Raw genomic sequence first — 17,259 nt, 5'->3', positions numbered from 1 at the left:
TGTCCCTCCCCCTCCCCTCCCCTCTCCCTCTCTCTCTCTCCCTGGCTTTGCTGTGGGATAGGTTGCTCAGGCCAACTTTGGTCTCAGGGAAAAAGAATGGAGAAGCCTCCTAAAAATCCTCAGCACTGGACTCAGGTTCAACAAGGTCTGCGTCCTCCATCCACAGCGTGCTGTCTAACATGGCTCCTCAATTTCTGGGCCTCCTTCTGCCCACAGATGCAGGTGCCAATGTTCAATCAAATGTCCTGTAACTGGGCACCAAAGATATATGACTGGGCTGGGGTAGTTTCAAATTAATAGGCTTGGCTCGATCCTTCTCCCTTCCAGCAAGTATTTTATTGAGACCATATTCCTTGCCAGACTCTAGGCACCGGGGGATACAGCTTGCTAGAGCTTATATTCCCATACATAAAATGTGAAATGTGTGAGATAATTTTAAAGTGCTGTGGACCAAAAACGACAACAAAATGCAGGACATGGATGTTTGGTGAGGGGCAGTTTTAAATAGAGCAGTTGGAGATGCCTTCACAGTAGAATAAGAACACAATGAAATGAGAGAGCAAATCAGGCTGATAACTGGAGTGAGAGCTCTTGCTGTGTGCTGGCACTGAGATATTTACTATGCAGATGTGCCAACTCAGCCAGATTGTGGTCCCAGTCCCATTTTGCAAATGAGGAAGGTAGGTCAGGGAGGTTACAGGAATGCCCAAGTTCTACTTAGTAAAAGAGGGAGTTGATCTCCAAGCACAGAAGGCTGGCACCCCAACTACTAGTTTAATTACAGCCATTCTGCAGGGAGGAGATGCAGCCATGCAGCACATGCAAGCTAGTGGTGTCAGAAGAGATGTCATTCCTGGAAAAGACATCGGAGTCGCTGATTCTTTTAAAGTAGCTTCATTATCACATATAAAGTGAAATATTTTGGAAGCCATCTTCATAGCATATGTATATATGTTATATATGCCTCATCTACAGGCAATTGAATTCTAAATGACAGGTTGCCCATCTGTGATGAGAGTTGCTAGTAGTTTCTGAGTCTCTACCTCATTGCAAGCTGCACATTCTCGTTCGTGGGGTAGCAATCCATCACCACTGCAGCAGAGCTGCATGTCCTCAGCATCTGGTCAGAGCACAGGGACAGAACCACCACTGCTGAGAGGCAGAGGTGCACCCAGACCAGTCTCCACACTTGCTGTCAGCTTCAGGGGCTCTTGTTCTCGTCAGAGTAACAAGGGATCATGAGACAGAGAACCAGGGCACATTGTTCTGTTTAAAAAAGGTGCTTTGCTCATCTTTAATTTCAGAAGCGAGAGCACCAGGGAACATCATCAGTAGGATAGCAGAGCTCACACGTCTTTGCTAGGTATCCCTGCCTTTACCTGACTGGATTTCCTTCTTCATTGCCCTAGGGCAGCAACGCTTTCTACCTTTCCCTCAAGGTGCACCTCAGATACCACTTCCTCCAGGAGGCTGTCCTCACTGCCCAGCTGCAAAGCTCAATACCTCTCCTAGGGCATCTGCCCCTTTCTACTTTAGAGTGACGTGACGTATATATTTTAACTCCCCCTAGGCCCACTTTATTTTGTTTCTCTACAGGTTCCAGCATAATATCTCACATCTTGCAGGCACATGATGAGTGTAATTATGTTGTCACTAAACTAACCCTTAAGAACTCAAATTCCTTGTCTTTTAATTTTGTCCTTGCATTCCAAAATAACTTTCCAGCTCACAGAAATCTAGTGACAAGACTGAGTTATATGTAGCTACAGATGTTTATTAATATAAGTTGACAGACCATTTACCTTGTGGTAAATTATATTTGCTCCATTTCAAGATTAGAAAATGTAGGATTTAAGAATAATTTCCTTAAGATCACAATACTAGTAATTGATGGAGTCAAGATTTAAACCCAGGACTATTTGACCTCAAAATGTATGCTCTTCACCACAAGCTCATACTTCACCGCATTCAGTCATTTCTTCAGGCACTCCTTTGACTATTTATTTATTTATTTATTTATTTATTTATTTATTTATTTGGTACTGGGGATCAAACTCAGGTCCTTGCACTTTCAAGGCAGGCAGCGGAACCACTGAGCTAAATCCCCAGCCCTCCTTTGACCTTTTGACATTTATAGATACTGTGCTCAGCTCTCCACCAGGCACTGGGAAAATTGCAATAATTAAAACACCGTTCTTGCCCTTCAGAATTGCTCATTATCTAGTAAAAGAGACAGACAAGGAAATAAACAAAATTTAATGTTATGATCCTTATAAAAGGAGATTTAGAGAGACCTAGCGGAGCTCTTTGTTTCATCTTTGGTAATGGAAAGTGGGAGAAGACAGGATTCAATGAGAAGAGAGAATGTGTGGTTTTAACTTTGAAGATATATAGTAATTTGTTACAGTGGTAATAAAGTCGTTGCATTGCAGACAGGAGCATATTCAATCCTTCAGGCATGAAGAGTGAAATACATATAGAGGATGGCTGCACTAATTCAGAAGGACTGCAGCAGGGTGAGGGTGGCAGGGTGAGGCTGGAAAGATTGGCAGGACAAATAAATCACAAGGGGTCCATGGAACAGCTTCGTGGAGTCCACTGTCACCTGTAAATGCATAAAGGGGCATTTGTATCTGTGCAAATTTTCAGCAGTGCTGACAGGTAGAGAAGTGGGTTCAGGGTTCAAGGTAGAAAAGCTCAGTTTCCTCATACAGCCTGTTACCTGATCCATGGACCACAAGTAACTCCAAGGAACTTTAATATTAGCCAGGATATGCTGAATACTTGGATTTTGGATGGGCTCAAGATTCACCCATCCTATTCTATGCCATCTCTGAACAACGAAGCTGAATTCCAACCCTTTCTGCAACTGTATCCATATTCCAAGGATGAGAGGAGGGAACTGCCAGGTGGCTGGGAGGCCAAGAGGCAGGTAGCTGGCAGCTGAGAACATATCCTGGAGAGTCAGAAGGAGGCAGGCTGCAATGAGGGAGGACTCTGAGGCCGTATAGTATGCTCCACTGCCCCATCACTCTTCACTTACTGCAGTGAGATACGTTGTATACCCCCCAAAAGCATGTTCTGACCCCTTGTTCCTCGGCATGTGATTGCATTTGGAAACAGTACCTTTCAAAAAGTGATTAAGGCTGGAGATTTGGCTCAGTGGCACCACGCTTGCCTTGCAAGCACAAGGTCCTGAGTTTGACCCCCAGTATCAAAAAAAGGGGTGATTAAGGTTACATAAGGTTGCATGGGCAGTCCTTATCCCACCTGACTGGTGTTCATATAAAAGGACTAATACATAGAGGAACACCAGGGGCACAAGAGCACAGATGGATCACCATATGAATGGGCGGCCATCTGCAGGCCCAGGAGGGAGGCCTGGAGCAGAGCATTCCCTTATAACTCTTAACAGAAACCAACCCTGCTGGCACCTTGATCAGGATTTCCAGTTTATGAACTGTGAGAAATAATTTTTTGTGTTTAAGCCACCTGGTATGGGGTGTTTTATGGCAGGTCAAGCAGGCTTACAAATTTGTAGAACACCAGTCCAAAATTTAAAAAAAAAATTATTAATTTCATGATGGTGATGCAATAACTTAAAATTTCAAGGCCGTGACCCCCTCTAATCACGAAGTTCTGTATCTGTGTACTGGTCAGAGCCCAAGACACCAGATCTTAGGAATGTGGGAGTGGAGATCCGAATACAAAATGGTTCCAACAGTGGAGAAGTGGCTGAAGCTGGAGGGACAGATGGATGGTTCCTTGGAAACAGAAGTGAGAAGAGAAGAGGGCTGATGTCAGAAAGAGCACTAGAGAAATAAGAGGTAAACTAGAAGACAGAAAATAGAGAAATAGGCAGTTATGTCTCAGGCCCAAGGTTATATGATTAAGAATCAAAGCCCACAGGTCTTAGCTTGGAGTTCATATGGTGGGAACTGGGGCAGATTGCTATGGGTGAAAAATAGGGCAATCACAAGCTTCTCTTCCAAGAAAGCTGCAGAAGAGGGAGTGGAATGAGGTGCAGGTCTATATCAGCCAGGGGACCAGAAGAGTTTAAATCTAGCCTACATATTGTTACCAAGACTACATCAGACTGCTGCAAGGGCTGATGGAAGGTTTTCCAACAAAGACTCCATGTAGCCTAGCCCCAGTGTGAAGTGAGAACTAGAGCTTTTTGTGTTTGTTTATTTATTATCTGAATCCTCTCACTAGCTCCGCAAAAGCAGCAGTTACTCTGTTTCAATTCAACATGAGAACTGTGCCTGGCACATAGCATAGCAAACATGTTGAACAAATTAATGAGATGTAAGGGAAAAGGAAAGGTCATGTGTATTTTGTTTAGTCTTTATTCATGTTTCAGAGATTTAAACATGTTTATAGATTGAGAACCAGAACCCAAAAGGAAGAAAGAAGTTGAAGAGAGTTGAGAGGAGAAATGAGTTATTAAAGAAATAAGAAAAGGAGTCAGGAGAATGCTGGAGGAAAAACTCTGAATCATTCTTTAGGAAATGTACTTATGCATCCATTTAATGGTGAATACCTTGCATTATTTTGGTCTCTTTGGGATGGTGAACCTATTTGTGGGGCTGGATTGATAGAAAGAAAATATAAAATATATTCATTTCCATTAGTGCAAGATAACACCATCTAGTGAAGAAGTTTTCTGGGGGGAAATATACAGCAAGAAAACATAGCAAGTATGTTTTCATTTACTCAGCACTTTCCTCTTGCTTCTAGTCTTATTTTTCCTCCAATAGACCTGTACAGACATCTACACACAGAGCATCAGTGCCATGCTCTGTGGCAAACAAAGCATCTAATGTGTCTAGTTCATTCTTGGCATTCGGATGATGGAACTGTGAGTTTTTCTGAAATGCCAACTAAAATACATTTCATGAGAGAGGGGAGGGAGAGAAAGAGTGAACAAACTAGGGAGGAACTGTTAACACATGGGGGTCATCTGCAGCCCTGGGTTCTAACACTGGAATATCACTTTCCCTCAAAATTGGATTGGTGCATCTTTGGAGTGAATTTCTGGCAGATTCTTATGGGTTTACTATCCCAGAGAATGAGAGCTCTTTAGCATATTGGCTCTGTGTTCATTCACTCTCTGACAGTAAATAGAAAAGAGAAACTGTTTTGTTCTGGCGTCTTGTTTCTTGTTATTCCTTAAATTATATCACAACCAATATAAGATGTGCTGCAATTATTCTAAAGTGAAAAAACCTACTGAGTCCTGCTCTGCTATTGGCAGTTACAGCTATGTGAATGATGTCCTACCTATATTTCTGCCCACTCTCTTTTCTGCATGCCTGCATACCTGCCTGATATTTCCCCTCAGTGAGGCAGTGAAGACTTGGAGTCCTCCCTGGCTTCATAGGAAGCCACCTTTTCCTTCCTGGTCCCTTCTCCTCCAGGGAATTTTGCACTCACCACCCACATTCACAGGTTTCATTCTCTTTGGTTTCAGCTTATGATCCAGCTTTGCAAAGCCCTGCCATCATAAAGCATGAATTGACCCCACTGCAATGCCCAAAACGTCACCTGGGATGTTTAAATAGGACCCGATCCCATAGAATACCTGTGGGCTCCTTAGCACTGCTGGTCTGGAATTTATCCAGCAAATTTCACATCTTCTCATTTCTCCCTTCTCTCCCAGCTCACTTCAGCAGCAGATAGTCAGGGCCTAGTGAACTTGCCTTGGGAAGGTTTCACTGACTTCTCAGACACAGTCCTGTCACCTTTGGTCACATCCTTTGGCCTTTCCTGACAATTCCAATTCTCTCTCTCTTGCACACACACACACACACACACACACACACACACACTCACACACACACACACACACAATTTTAATCCATTGCAATTTTACAATTAACTTCAAGTAGAACCCAATAACAGTGCACTATGATATGTTTTAGCATGCCTTGCATGTTATGCCAAGGGCTTTGCAAACACGATCTTCATCTGTGAACACACTGTGGCTGTCACTGCTATTCTCTTTCTGTAGATGAGGAATTAATGTTTCACAAGGGTAGGAGCTCAGTCCACTTCTGCCCCTCCTCAAATCACCTCTAAAACTATTTTTTCATGAATAATATTGTAATTATGGAAAGTCTACTATATTTCCAGCTCTAGAAAGAGCCAGCAGACAAACCTGGCGTTACAGAGTTCTGCACTTACAATACAGCAAGTCAAGCACTGATTCTGAATCACTGCGTAGAGATATTGATTTCCTCTGCAAATATAATATTTTCTTAACCACATAATTCTTTTAATTCTCATTGGGGTTACTTTGAAATCTGAATATTGACAGGCAGGTGGTGGAACCACTGAGCTAAATCCCCAGGCCTACACTTTGCTTTCTAAGACCATGTCAGGTATTTTATTTTCTCTTTCAGTTTTTCCAACACATCTGTGTAAACAGTTGGCATTTCCTATAAGACAAGGTTACCCTTTTCTGTTCCTCTTCACTGTCATCCTTGTCACTTATTCATCCTTGCCACAGTCAGATCATCAGGATTTTCCATCATCCCTTTCCTGGTTACTTATCCACATGGGTGACTAATTTTAACACTGCCTCAAAAGTTAGTTCTTCAATGAGTGTAACTTATCAACATTTCTGATCAGTGTTTAAATTTTGTTGTGAATTTCAGATCTTCTCTGCAATAATACAGTATTATATTTCAGAATGCTATTCAGAAATATTATCCTGAAAAAGACAATCGTTTCTTGAGGACGTCTGTCTTAAAAGCTGTATTAAAAGAGATTAATAAAGAAACACATAATTCATCAAAGGATGTTACTACTGTATTATCAACTCCCACCACTGCAAATATTGAATTCTGCAAGGTGACCATTAAACTATATAGTTTAGGAGATTAATTTATGCATATAGTGGTTATATTAAAGAATCCAAATTTTATTTTTTTGACATTGAATTAAAATTTGTATGACCCATAAAGTTTGAAAACTTATAAAACAAAAATGATAGTTAATTATTCATTGGTATATCTATTGCTTTTATCATAAAATGTATGTTTAAGATTCAAACTATTTATGAGTCCACAAATCAGATGCTATCAAGAAAACTGACATCTATGATCCATAATTCTTTTACATTTTAACTAAGAGATAATTATGTAACATTTAGGAAATTTTAATTTTCAAAATGTTCTCAGAAAGAATCACCCACCAGGTAAAAAACACAGTTGGATAACCCTTTTGCCACAAATAAACTCCTTACTTGTGTTGTGAGGTAGCGGTCAACCACTGTATGACGTGAGGAGTAGCATATGGATCACATGACGAGTATGAACAAGAAACAACCATTGAGTCACCCTTTATTGTTTCATTGATTCTTGGTGTTTTCATTGTATGTTAAATGCCTGGTATCGCTTTTACAACAAAAAATAGCAAAATTTATCCTGGAAGGTAATTATATATTCAAAGCAACAAATAGTAACAACTTTCAACACTATTTCTAGGGATATTTTACAGTTCTGTGGGGTTTTTTTTTTTTCTTGGTACCGGGGATCAAACTCGGGTCCTTACGCTTTCAAGGTAGGCGGCGGAACCACTGAGCTAAATCGCCAGCCCCTGTTTTACAGTTCTGAATCATGCTTCAGCAAAGCATTTCCAGCAGTCTGTGCAGATCTTATTTCTTTTTCATCACTAGTGATAGTTTCACTTGTTGCTGCAAGAACCTTAAATTTTTCTGCTGTAAGCTTTAAGACTGCTGTAAAAGGTATACTTTCAGGAGCAATGAGTATTTTATACTGTGTACTCAGATCCTGTGTGATCTTAAAGGAAACTTTCAACACGGTGGACCTGGACAGAAATGCCGTGCAATTCAGCCAAGCTGCTGTACTTCCTGGGGAGTCACCTCTAATACTATTCTTAGCATTACCGGAACCACCAGAATGCATGTCTCTATTTTGCAGAAACTAAATATGAAGATGAATAATTGGGGGGAGGAGAGGTATGTGTGTATCCAAGAATGTCTGTTTGTATATAAAGCCTCAGAAAGGAAAGCTAAAATAAATATTAAATAATTTAAAATTTTAATTATCTTAAAAGTAGTATCAACACTATGTAGGAAACTGTAAAGAAAATTATTACTTCATTACCATAAAATTACCAACAATAACATTTTGCATTTATTTTTAGGCTATTTTAAAATGTGTAACCATCAACTTTTTAAAAAATTCATTGAATTTACTGGTACCTTTTAGGTATACAATATGATGACATTCGTCATTGGGAATTTGTACTTTCATATGATATATCTTGGTTCTTATTTTTTCCCCATTCCCCTGCCCTCCCATCAACCACTCCTCCCTTCCCTATTTACAAAGACTTTATTTCCATTTTTCCCTTTTCTCATATTTTTTCATTTCCCTTATTTCCTTTTTCATATTCCCACCCCCACCCCCAATTCCCTTTCCCCTTTGGACCTTTTCTTCTTATTTCACATATCTGTTCTACATTTTAGTCCCCATTTACTCTTTCAGTTTCTCACATCAGAGAAAGTATTCAGCATTTACACATGTGACCTATTTATTTCACTTAAGAGTGTGGCATCAATGTGCATTCAGTGAACTATAAATGTCTCATTAGCTATAAATTTCTCATTTTTTCCATCATCCCTTTCCTGGTTACTTATCCACATGGGTGACTAATTTTAACACTGCCTCAAAAGTTAGTTCTTCAATGAGTGTAACTTATCAACATTTCTGATCAGTGTTTAAATTTTGTTGTGAATTTCAGATCTTCTCTGCAATAATACAGTATTATATTTCAGAATGCTATTCAGAAATATTATCCTGAAAAAGACAATCGTTTCTTGAGGACGTCTGTCTTAAAAGCTGTATTAAAAGAGATTAATAAAGAAACACATAATTCATCAAAGGATGTTACTACTGTATTATCAACTCCCACCACTGCAAATATTGAATTCTGCAAGGTGACCATTAAACTATATAGTTTAGGAGATTAATTTATGCATATAGTGGTTATATTAAAGAATCCAAATTTTATTTTTTTGACATTGAATTAAAATTTGTATGACCCATAAAGTTTGAAAACTTATAAAACAAAAATGATAGTTAATTATTCATTGGTATATCTATTGCTTTTATCATAAAATGTATGTTTAAGATTCAAACTATTTATGAGTCCACAAATCAGATGCTATCAAGAAAACTGACATCTATGATCCATAATTCTTTTACATTTTAACTAAGAGATAATTATGTAACATTTAGGAAATTTTAATTTTCAAAATGTTCTCAGAAAGAATCACCCACCAGGTAAAAAACACAGTTGGATAACCCTTTTGCCACAACTAAACTCCTTACTTGTGTTGTGAGGTAGCGGTCAACCACTGTATGACGTGAGGAGTAGCATATGGATCACATGACGAGTATGAACAAGAAACAACCATTGAGTCACCCTTTATTGTTTCATTGATTCTTGGTGTTTTCATTGTATGTTAAATGCCTGGTATCGCTTTTACAACAAAAAATAGCAAAATTTATCCTGGAAGGTAATTATATATTCAAAGCAACAAATAGTAACAACTTTCAACACTATTTCTAGGGATATTTTACAGTTCTATGGGTTTTTTTTTTTTTCTTGGTACCGGGGATCAAACTCGGGTCCTTACGCTTTCAAGGTAGGCGGCGGAACCACTGAGCTAAATCGCCAGCCCCTGTTTTACAGTTCTGAATCATGCTTCAGCAAAGCATTTCCACCAGTCTGTGCAGATCTTATTTCTTTTTCATCACTAGTGATAGTTTCACTTGTTGCTGCAAGAACCTTAAATTTTTCTGCTGTAAGCTTTAAGACTGCTGTAAAAGGTATACTTTCAGGAGCAATGAGTATTTTATACTGTGTACTCAGATCCTGTGTGATCTTAAAGGAAACTTTCAACACGGTGGACCTGGACAGAAATGCCGTGCAATTCAGCCAAGCTGCTGTACTTCCTGGGGAGTCACCTCTAATACTATTCTTAGCATTACCGGAACCACCAGAATGCATGTCTCTATTTTGCAGAAACTAAATATGAAGATGAATAATTGGGGGGAGGAGAGGTATGTGTGTATCCAAGAATGTCTGTTTGTATATAAAGCCTCAGAAAGGAAAGCTAAAATAAATATTAAATAATTTAAAATTTTAATTATCTTAAAAGTAGTATCAACACTATGTAGGAAACTGTAAAGAAAATTATTACTTCATTACCATAAAATTACCAACAATAACATTTTGCATTTATTTTTAGGCTATTTTAAAATGTGTAACCATCAACTTTTTAAAAAATTCATTGAATTTACTGGTACCTTTTAGGTATACAATATGATGACATTCGTCATTGGGAATTTGTACTTTCATATGATATATCTTGGTTCTTATTTTTTCCCCATTCCCCTGCCCTCCCATCAACCACTCCTCCCTTCCCTATTTACAAAGACTTTATTTCCATTTTTCCCTTTTCTCATATTTTTTCATTTCCCTTATTTCCTTTTTCATATTCCCACCCCCACCCCCAATTCCCTTTCCCCTTTGGACCTTTTCTTCTTATTTCACATATCTGTTCTACATTTTAGTCCCCATTTACTCTTTCAGTTTCTCACATCAGAGAAAGTATTCAGCATTTACACATGTGACCTATTTATTTCACTTAAGAGTGTGGCATCAATGTGCATTCAGTGAACTATAAATGTCTCATTAGCTATAAATTTCTCATTCTTAATGGCCGAGTAGTACTCCATTTTATGAAAAAAACAAAACAAAACAAAACAAAACAAAACAAAAAAACCACAACCATCTTCTTTACCCAGTCTCTAGTTGATGGGTATTTGGGCTGTTTCCAAGATGTAGCTTTTACAAACTGTGCTGCTATAAACATGGGAGCATATATATCTCTGTGGTATGATTCTTTTAATTCTTTTGGGAAGATACCCAGCAGGGGAATAGCTGGGTCAAATAATACTTCTAATCCTAGTTTTTTGAGGATTCTCCACATTGATTTGCATAGTGATTGCACCAGTCTACACTCCCAGGAATGGTGGAGAAGGGTTCCTTTTTCTTCTCAGCCCCGTCAGCATTTCTTATTGGTTGATTTTTTTTTTATAGCAACTATTCTATCTGGAGTGTGATGGATTCTCAGTGTTGTTTTCATTTGCATCTCCTGGATGACCAGTGATATCAAATATTTGTTCATATGTTTATTTGCTGCTTTTACTTGTTTGTTTGAGAAATATCTGTTCATTTCAGGGCCCATCTTTGGATTGGGTCTTTCAATTTGGGAGGTCTGATTTTTTTAAAGTTATATATATTAAACCTTTCTCTGAGGACCAGCTGGTAAAATTTTTTTCCCACATTGTAGGTTGTCTCTTCACTCTGTTTGTGGTTTCCTTTGCTGTGCAGAAGGTTTTTAATAAGATGAGATCCCAGGTGTTCTTTGTGTTAGTTCAAATGTGACTGAGTCTTTATTCATGAAATCTTGTCCAACAACATTGTGTTCAAGAGTTCTACCTAACCTTTCTTCCAGCCAGTTTAGTGTTTCTGTTTTAATATTTAGATCTTTGATCCATTTTGATTTTAGTTTAGTGCATGGTGAGAGACACAGGTCTAGTTCTAACCTTTGGCAAGTTGGAACCCAATTTTTCCAGCACCATTTATTAAAGAGGTTATATTTCCTCCAGTGAAGGTGTTTAGCTCCTTTGTCAAAAATGAAGTGGCTGAGTACATCTGGAGGTGTTTCTGCATCTTCTAATCTGTTCATTGATCCTTGGGTCTGTTTCTTTACAATTATCACAGTAGCTTTGTAGTATAGTTTCAAGTTGGGGATTGTAATACTCCCTAACTTGTCTTTTTTGCCTACAATTTCTTTTGCTATTCTAGGTCTCTTCTTGTTCCAAATAAATTTTTGAATTTTTCTCTAGTTCTGTGAAATATGCTGTTGGAATTTCAATTGGTATTGCATAGAATCTATATAGCAGCTTTGGAAGTGTGGCCATTTTTCACCAAATTGGTTCTTCCTACCCAGGAGCAGGGGTACTAATTCCAGCAACTCACCAATTGCTGTAGTCTGCTGTCTTCACTTTCCCAGTGGGCTTCAGTTTTCAACAACAAGCCTCAGAGAGGCCCTCTCTTTGCTGCTCACCACTGGGCCATCTTTGTGAGCTCATAGCAATGGTTCTCAGGCCCCAGGTCCTCTGCTGCACAGATGTGGATCTGTGGGATGCCCTCGCAGGTGTGCATGGGGATCTGGGAATGGGAGGCCACATGTCTCACTGAGTCTAGGCACAGAAGCATCATCAACTGGTGATCCTTCTGCCTTGGTCCCCCTCCTGGAATTACAACTATGTGCCACAGTTTCCAGAATCAACTTTTAATAGTGATAGTATTTCATAGAATAGGTGCCACAATTTACTTAACTCTCATTATCATTAGATATTTAGGTAGATTCTAGATGATTTTCTACTATAAGTATCACTGCATTGTTATTTATGCTTATCTTACAAAATAGCAGATATGACAAAATCTCTGTGCCTTAATAAGTGTGTTACATGTGCAAACAGTTTTCAGATGTCTGCCAGTAGGTGGGGTCATCAGTGTCCACCTTTGCAAGCAGGAGCCTGCTGTAGGTATGGCAGATATACCCCTAACAGTTTTTGTTTAAAAGTTTTAAATTCCTGCTTGTCTTATTAAGAAGTAGAGTTAATAAGTTTATAAATGGGATATTAGTCCATTTAGCCTGTATATGAGAAATTTGCAGGTGGGGAGAAGTGATTAATAAATGTCTTCAAATATTTGAAGACTTAAAAGCTGGGGCAGAATTCTTCTGTGGCCTCAGGTAGAGGCAGGTTTTAGCTTAGTGACAGGAAATTCTGTTAAGTGGCCCTGAGATCCTCTCCCTGTGGCTTTGATCTGGAATAGGCCAGACAACACATGGCAAGGACAGAGTCAAGGCCATTCAAGTCACTCCTCAGATGCAGTGTCTCTAAAAGTTACACCAAAAATGTATTTTTCTTTTATAAAATAGGATGGATTCAATTATAATTTTGAATTATTAAACTAAAAAGTCAAGTTCTTTTATCATGGTGTGTATTCATTCAATAAATATGTATTATGCATATATCATCATTCAAACACAGTTTTAGACTCCAGGGATCCAAGAGTGAGAAAAACAGAAAAAATATCCTGCCTTGATGGGGCTGACAAATGCCTGACATGTTTCAAAATTCTTCACAGCTATTTCTCATTTGACTCCCTGATGATCGCTTGAAGGTGGCAGAGTAGCTCCTATCCCTGCCCTGGACAAGGCAGCTGAGACTCAGAGAGCTTCAGTGACTAGCCCAGGAGCACATTGCATGGTAAATGGTAGAGGGAAATGAAGGCCCAGCCCTGCTGGCTTCTGCTTCCGTGCACTGTGCTAACCATGTCGCCTAATCTATGGGAGGAGACCCACAGTCCCACCTCGGACTTGTAGAGTGGGCAACTCACCCTAAATTCCCTTTTAAAAGAATCCCTGTATTCTTTATGTTGCAAAGAGCTTGAACCCCATAACTAAGGTTCATTCTTAGCCTCATATATTTTTAGTTTTAAACTATGAAGTTCTCAAAGGTAGATGCTGTATCTTGCCCATTTTTAAAAAAATTTTGTGCCTGGCACATAGCACATGCATAAAAACATTTGTTAATGGGTAAGGACAATTCATACAAACCAAATACTCTACTTATGTTGTGATTTTGGGTGTTTTTTGTTTTGTTTTCCTTTTTTGGCACCAGGAATCAAACTCAGGGCCTTGGATTTAGTAGGCAGGTGATTTCTGAACTATATCCCTGACTCCTATAATATGTGTTTTTAAAGTATGCTGTTATTGTCAACTTATAATACTTTAGAAATTGAAGTCTATGATATTTCGTATTACATCAAAGAATCTAGGAAAGTAGGATAGAGATCTGTGCATCAATAACAAAAATGCTTGATAAAGCACATAGGATAGGACTGATGCTTTGGGAAAATAGAAGTTTAATTCTAATTTCAAAGTAATTTTTAGAATTGTATAATTATTTTAATGGATTTCAACATTTTCTGCATAATTAATTCTGGCCTTTAGTTTTTTAATACTTTACTAATTTACACAAATAAAACCCCTTTCCATGATAGGTATCTAGCAGGTCTCTGTTTAGAGGGAAAAATTAATGAAAAGATGTGAACATGTTGCTTCTTCAAGCTCTCATTGATTGATGATGAAGCCAGAATAAACCTAAAGTAAAAGACATATATACAAACATATTACTAACCTGTTTTATGTTGTAACAAAGTATCATAAACTAGGTGACTTATAAACAAAAGAATTATTTCTCAGTTCCGGAAGATAAAAATCTGTGTTAGTCAGCCCTCTGTCTCTGTAACAAAAATCAATTTAAAGAGAGAAAAGATTTATTATGGTCCATAGTTTAGAGGTTTCAGTCTGTGGTTCGCTGGCTCCATTGCTTTGAGTCTGATGTGAAGCAGAACATCACGGCAGCAGAAGTCTGTAAAGAAGATTTTCATCTCCTGGCAGTTAGTAAATAGAGGGGGAGACAGAGGGGAAGAGAAAGAAAGGATTGGGCCAGGGACAGCAAATACCACTCCATGGCATGTTCGGAGTGACCAAATTCTACGAACAAAATCCATCTCCTACAGGTCCCACCAACTCCAAATGGCCCTTCCAATTATGGTTAATTGACAAGATCAACAGCTCATGATCCAGTCACTTCCCAAGTGCTCTCCCTCTGAAGACTGTTACACTGGGGATCAAGTCTTCAGCACAGAAGCTTTTAGCAGACACTTCTGACCCAAATTATAACAAAGTCCGAGATCAAGAAACCAGCAAATTTACTACCTAGCAAGGACTTATCTCCTGGTTCTTAGAATAGCGCCTTCTCACTACATCCTCAAATGTAGAAGGTATGAACAAGCTCCACAGGGCCTATTTTATAAAGGCATTAAGCTCCTTTGTAAAGGCTCTTCGCTCAGGATCTTGCCTTTGACAGATGCACCTCTAGACAGTTGCAATATGTTCTCAACTTCTGCACTGACTCCCTTGAGGTAGTTTAGTCCTGCCTGACTGCCTGTAATATTTCTAACTAACTTAGCTGTCTATAATAAAAGCACTTATAATCTGCAACAATGCATAAGATTCTAATAAGATTACTGACATTTAGAAATGGGAAGAAAGGAGCTAAAGGTGTAGGGAAGGTGGGATGGGTAGGGGAAGAGTAAAAAGGGAAAAGAAAAAAATGTGAGAGAATGAAAAGATGAAAATAAAGTGTTTGCAGACGGGGAGGGAGGAGGGGGTGAAGGGAGGGCAGAGGTAAGGGGAAAAAATGAGAATCAAGACTTGTCATGTAGAGGTACAAGATCCCAACAATGAATGTAACTGTACTGTATCCCTAAAATGTACCAATAAACTCAATTAAAGCTGAAAAAAAAAACCAGCATGGTACTGGCAAAGAAACAGATTTGAGGATCAGTGGAATAGATAGGAAGATACAGAAACAACTGCAGATGTACTCAGCTACCTCATCTTTGACAAAGGAGCCAACCATCCTCACTGGAGGCAAGATAGTCTCTTTAATAAATGGTTTTGGGAAAACTGGCTTTAAACCTACCAAAGGTTAAAACTGGACCCTTATCTGTCACCATGCACTAAATTAAAATCCAAGTGGATGAAAGATCTAAATATTAAAACAGAAACACTAAACTTGCTGGAAGATATCTTCCCAAAAGAATTCAAAGAATCATACCATAGTGATGTATGTACACCCATGTTTATAGAGGCACAGTTTGTAATAGCCAAAACTTGGAAACAGCACAATTGCCCATCAGTTGGAGACTGGATAAAGAAGATGTGGTTTTTAAAATAAAATGGAGTATTACTCAGCCATAAGGAATGAGAAACCAGAGTCAGTCATAGGAAAATGGATGCATATTGAGGCCATACTCCTAGGTGAAATAAATAAGGCACAAATGTGTATATACCGAATAGTTTCTCTGGTGTAAAATCTAAAAGTGTCAATAAGATCCAAATTGTATAACTGATAATGTGAAATAGGAAGAAAAGGGCTAAAGGGGCAGTGGAAGTAGGAAGGGTGGAAGAAAGGAGAGAAGGGAAAAATATGAGAAAAGAAAAAGTGGAAACAAAGTCTTTGTAAATATGGAAGGATGGAGGGAGTGAAGGGAGGGCAGGGGAATGGGGAAAAAATAATAACCAAGATACATCATGTAAAGGTACAAGATCCCAATGATGAATGTAACTGTACTGTATACTTAAAAAGTACCAACGAACTCAATAAAAAAGAAAAAAAATGAGCATCCAAATTGCAAAAAAAAAAAGCACTTATAAATGTATCATGTATGTATATATTTATATATTATATGTAATACATGAGAGGGAAAATATTCTATGAAAAGGAAAGAGCTTGAGGTGAAAATAATTTAAAGCACACATCTATCTACGTAGATGGAAAGACAAGGAAAAGCTTAGTACTAAAGAAAGTTTCAAATCCAAGGTGTCTGCATTCTGGTAAAATGATTGCTCACCATTAGAGAGATCAAGGCAGTGAAGGAGAGGCAATGCAGTAGGCAATAAGAGCACAGGGTCAGCATAAAAGAGATACAGGTCAAATCTCTGCTCTGCCACTAAAGTGTCCTGTGCCTTGGTTTCCTCATCTGAAAGGTAGGGAATGTTGCAACTGTGAAGTTAGATCCCATGTGTGCAGAGCTTAGTACAGTGTCTACCATTTGGCAGATAGGACAGCAGCTGTTACTCTTGGTTACACAAGATGTTTGTGACACTAACATGGCCACAGCTACCATCATTTGGAGAAAAGATGAGATTTCAAATCTGGACCTTTAAGTTTGAGACCCAAAGTAAATAATATTGCCACTTGGGCAAGTCAAGTTCTCCTTTTTGTAATAAAGCATCAATTATCCTGTCCTCACAAGTGACGACCACATCCAGTCCTCAAAGGTGACACAACCAATCTTGCTTCAATTTCAGAGTCAAATAAAAAGGTGGAATCTAGGATGGCTCACTTCAAAGCAGTATAGCCTCTGGATTTAAATGAGCTGTGATTCAAATAGACTTTCCATGAAACTAGGGTATCTTCCAGGAGTGGCTGCAGCTGTTCTCTGAGGTTAGTTCCTCTCTGTGTCAGAAGCATTTTCTGGAGCTGGGCTTCTTCTCTCTCTCTCTCT

This window comes from Fukomys damarensis, unplaced genomic scaffold (assembly GCF_012274545.1).
Source record: "Fukomys damarensis isolate Sample0158 unplaced genomic scaffold, DMR_v1.0_HiC HiC_scaffold_14, whole genome shotgun sequence".
NCBI lineage: Eukaryota > Metazoa > Chordata > Mammalia > Rodentia > Bathyergidae > Fukomys > Fukomys damarensis.
The sequence above is the reverse complement of the archived record's forward strand: the minus strand, read 5'-3'. Positions refer to the sequence as shown.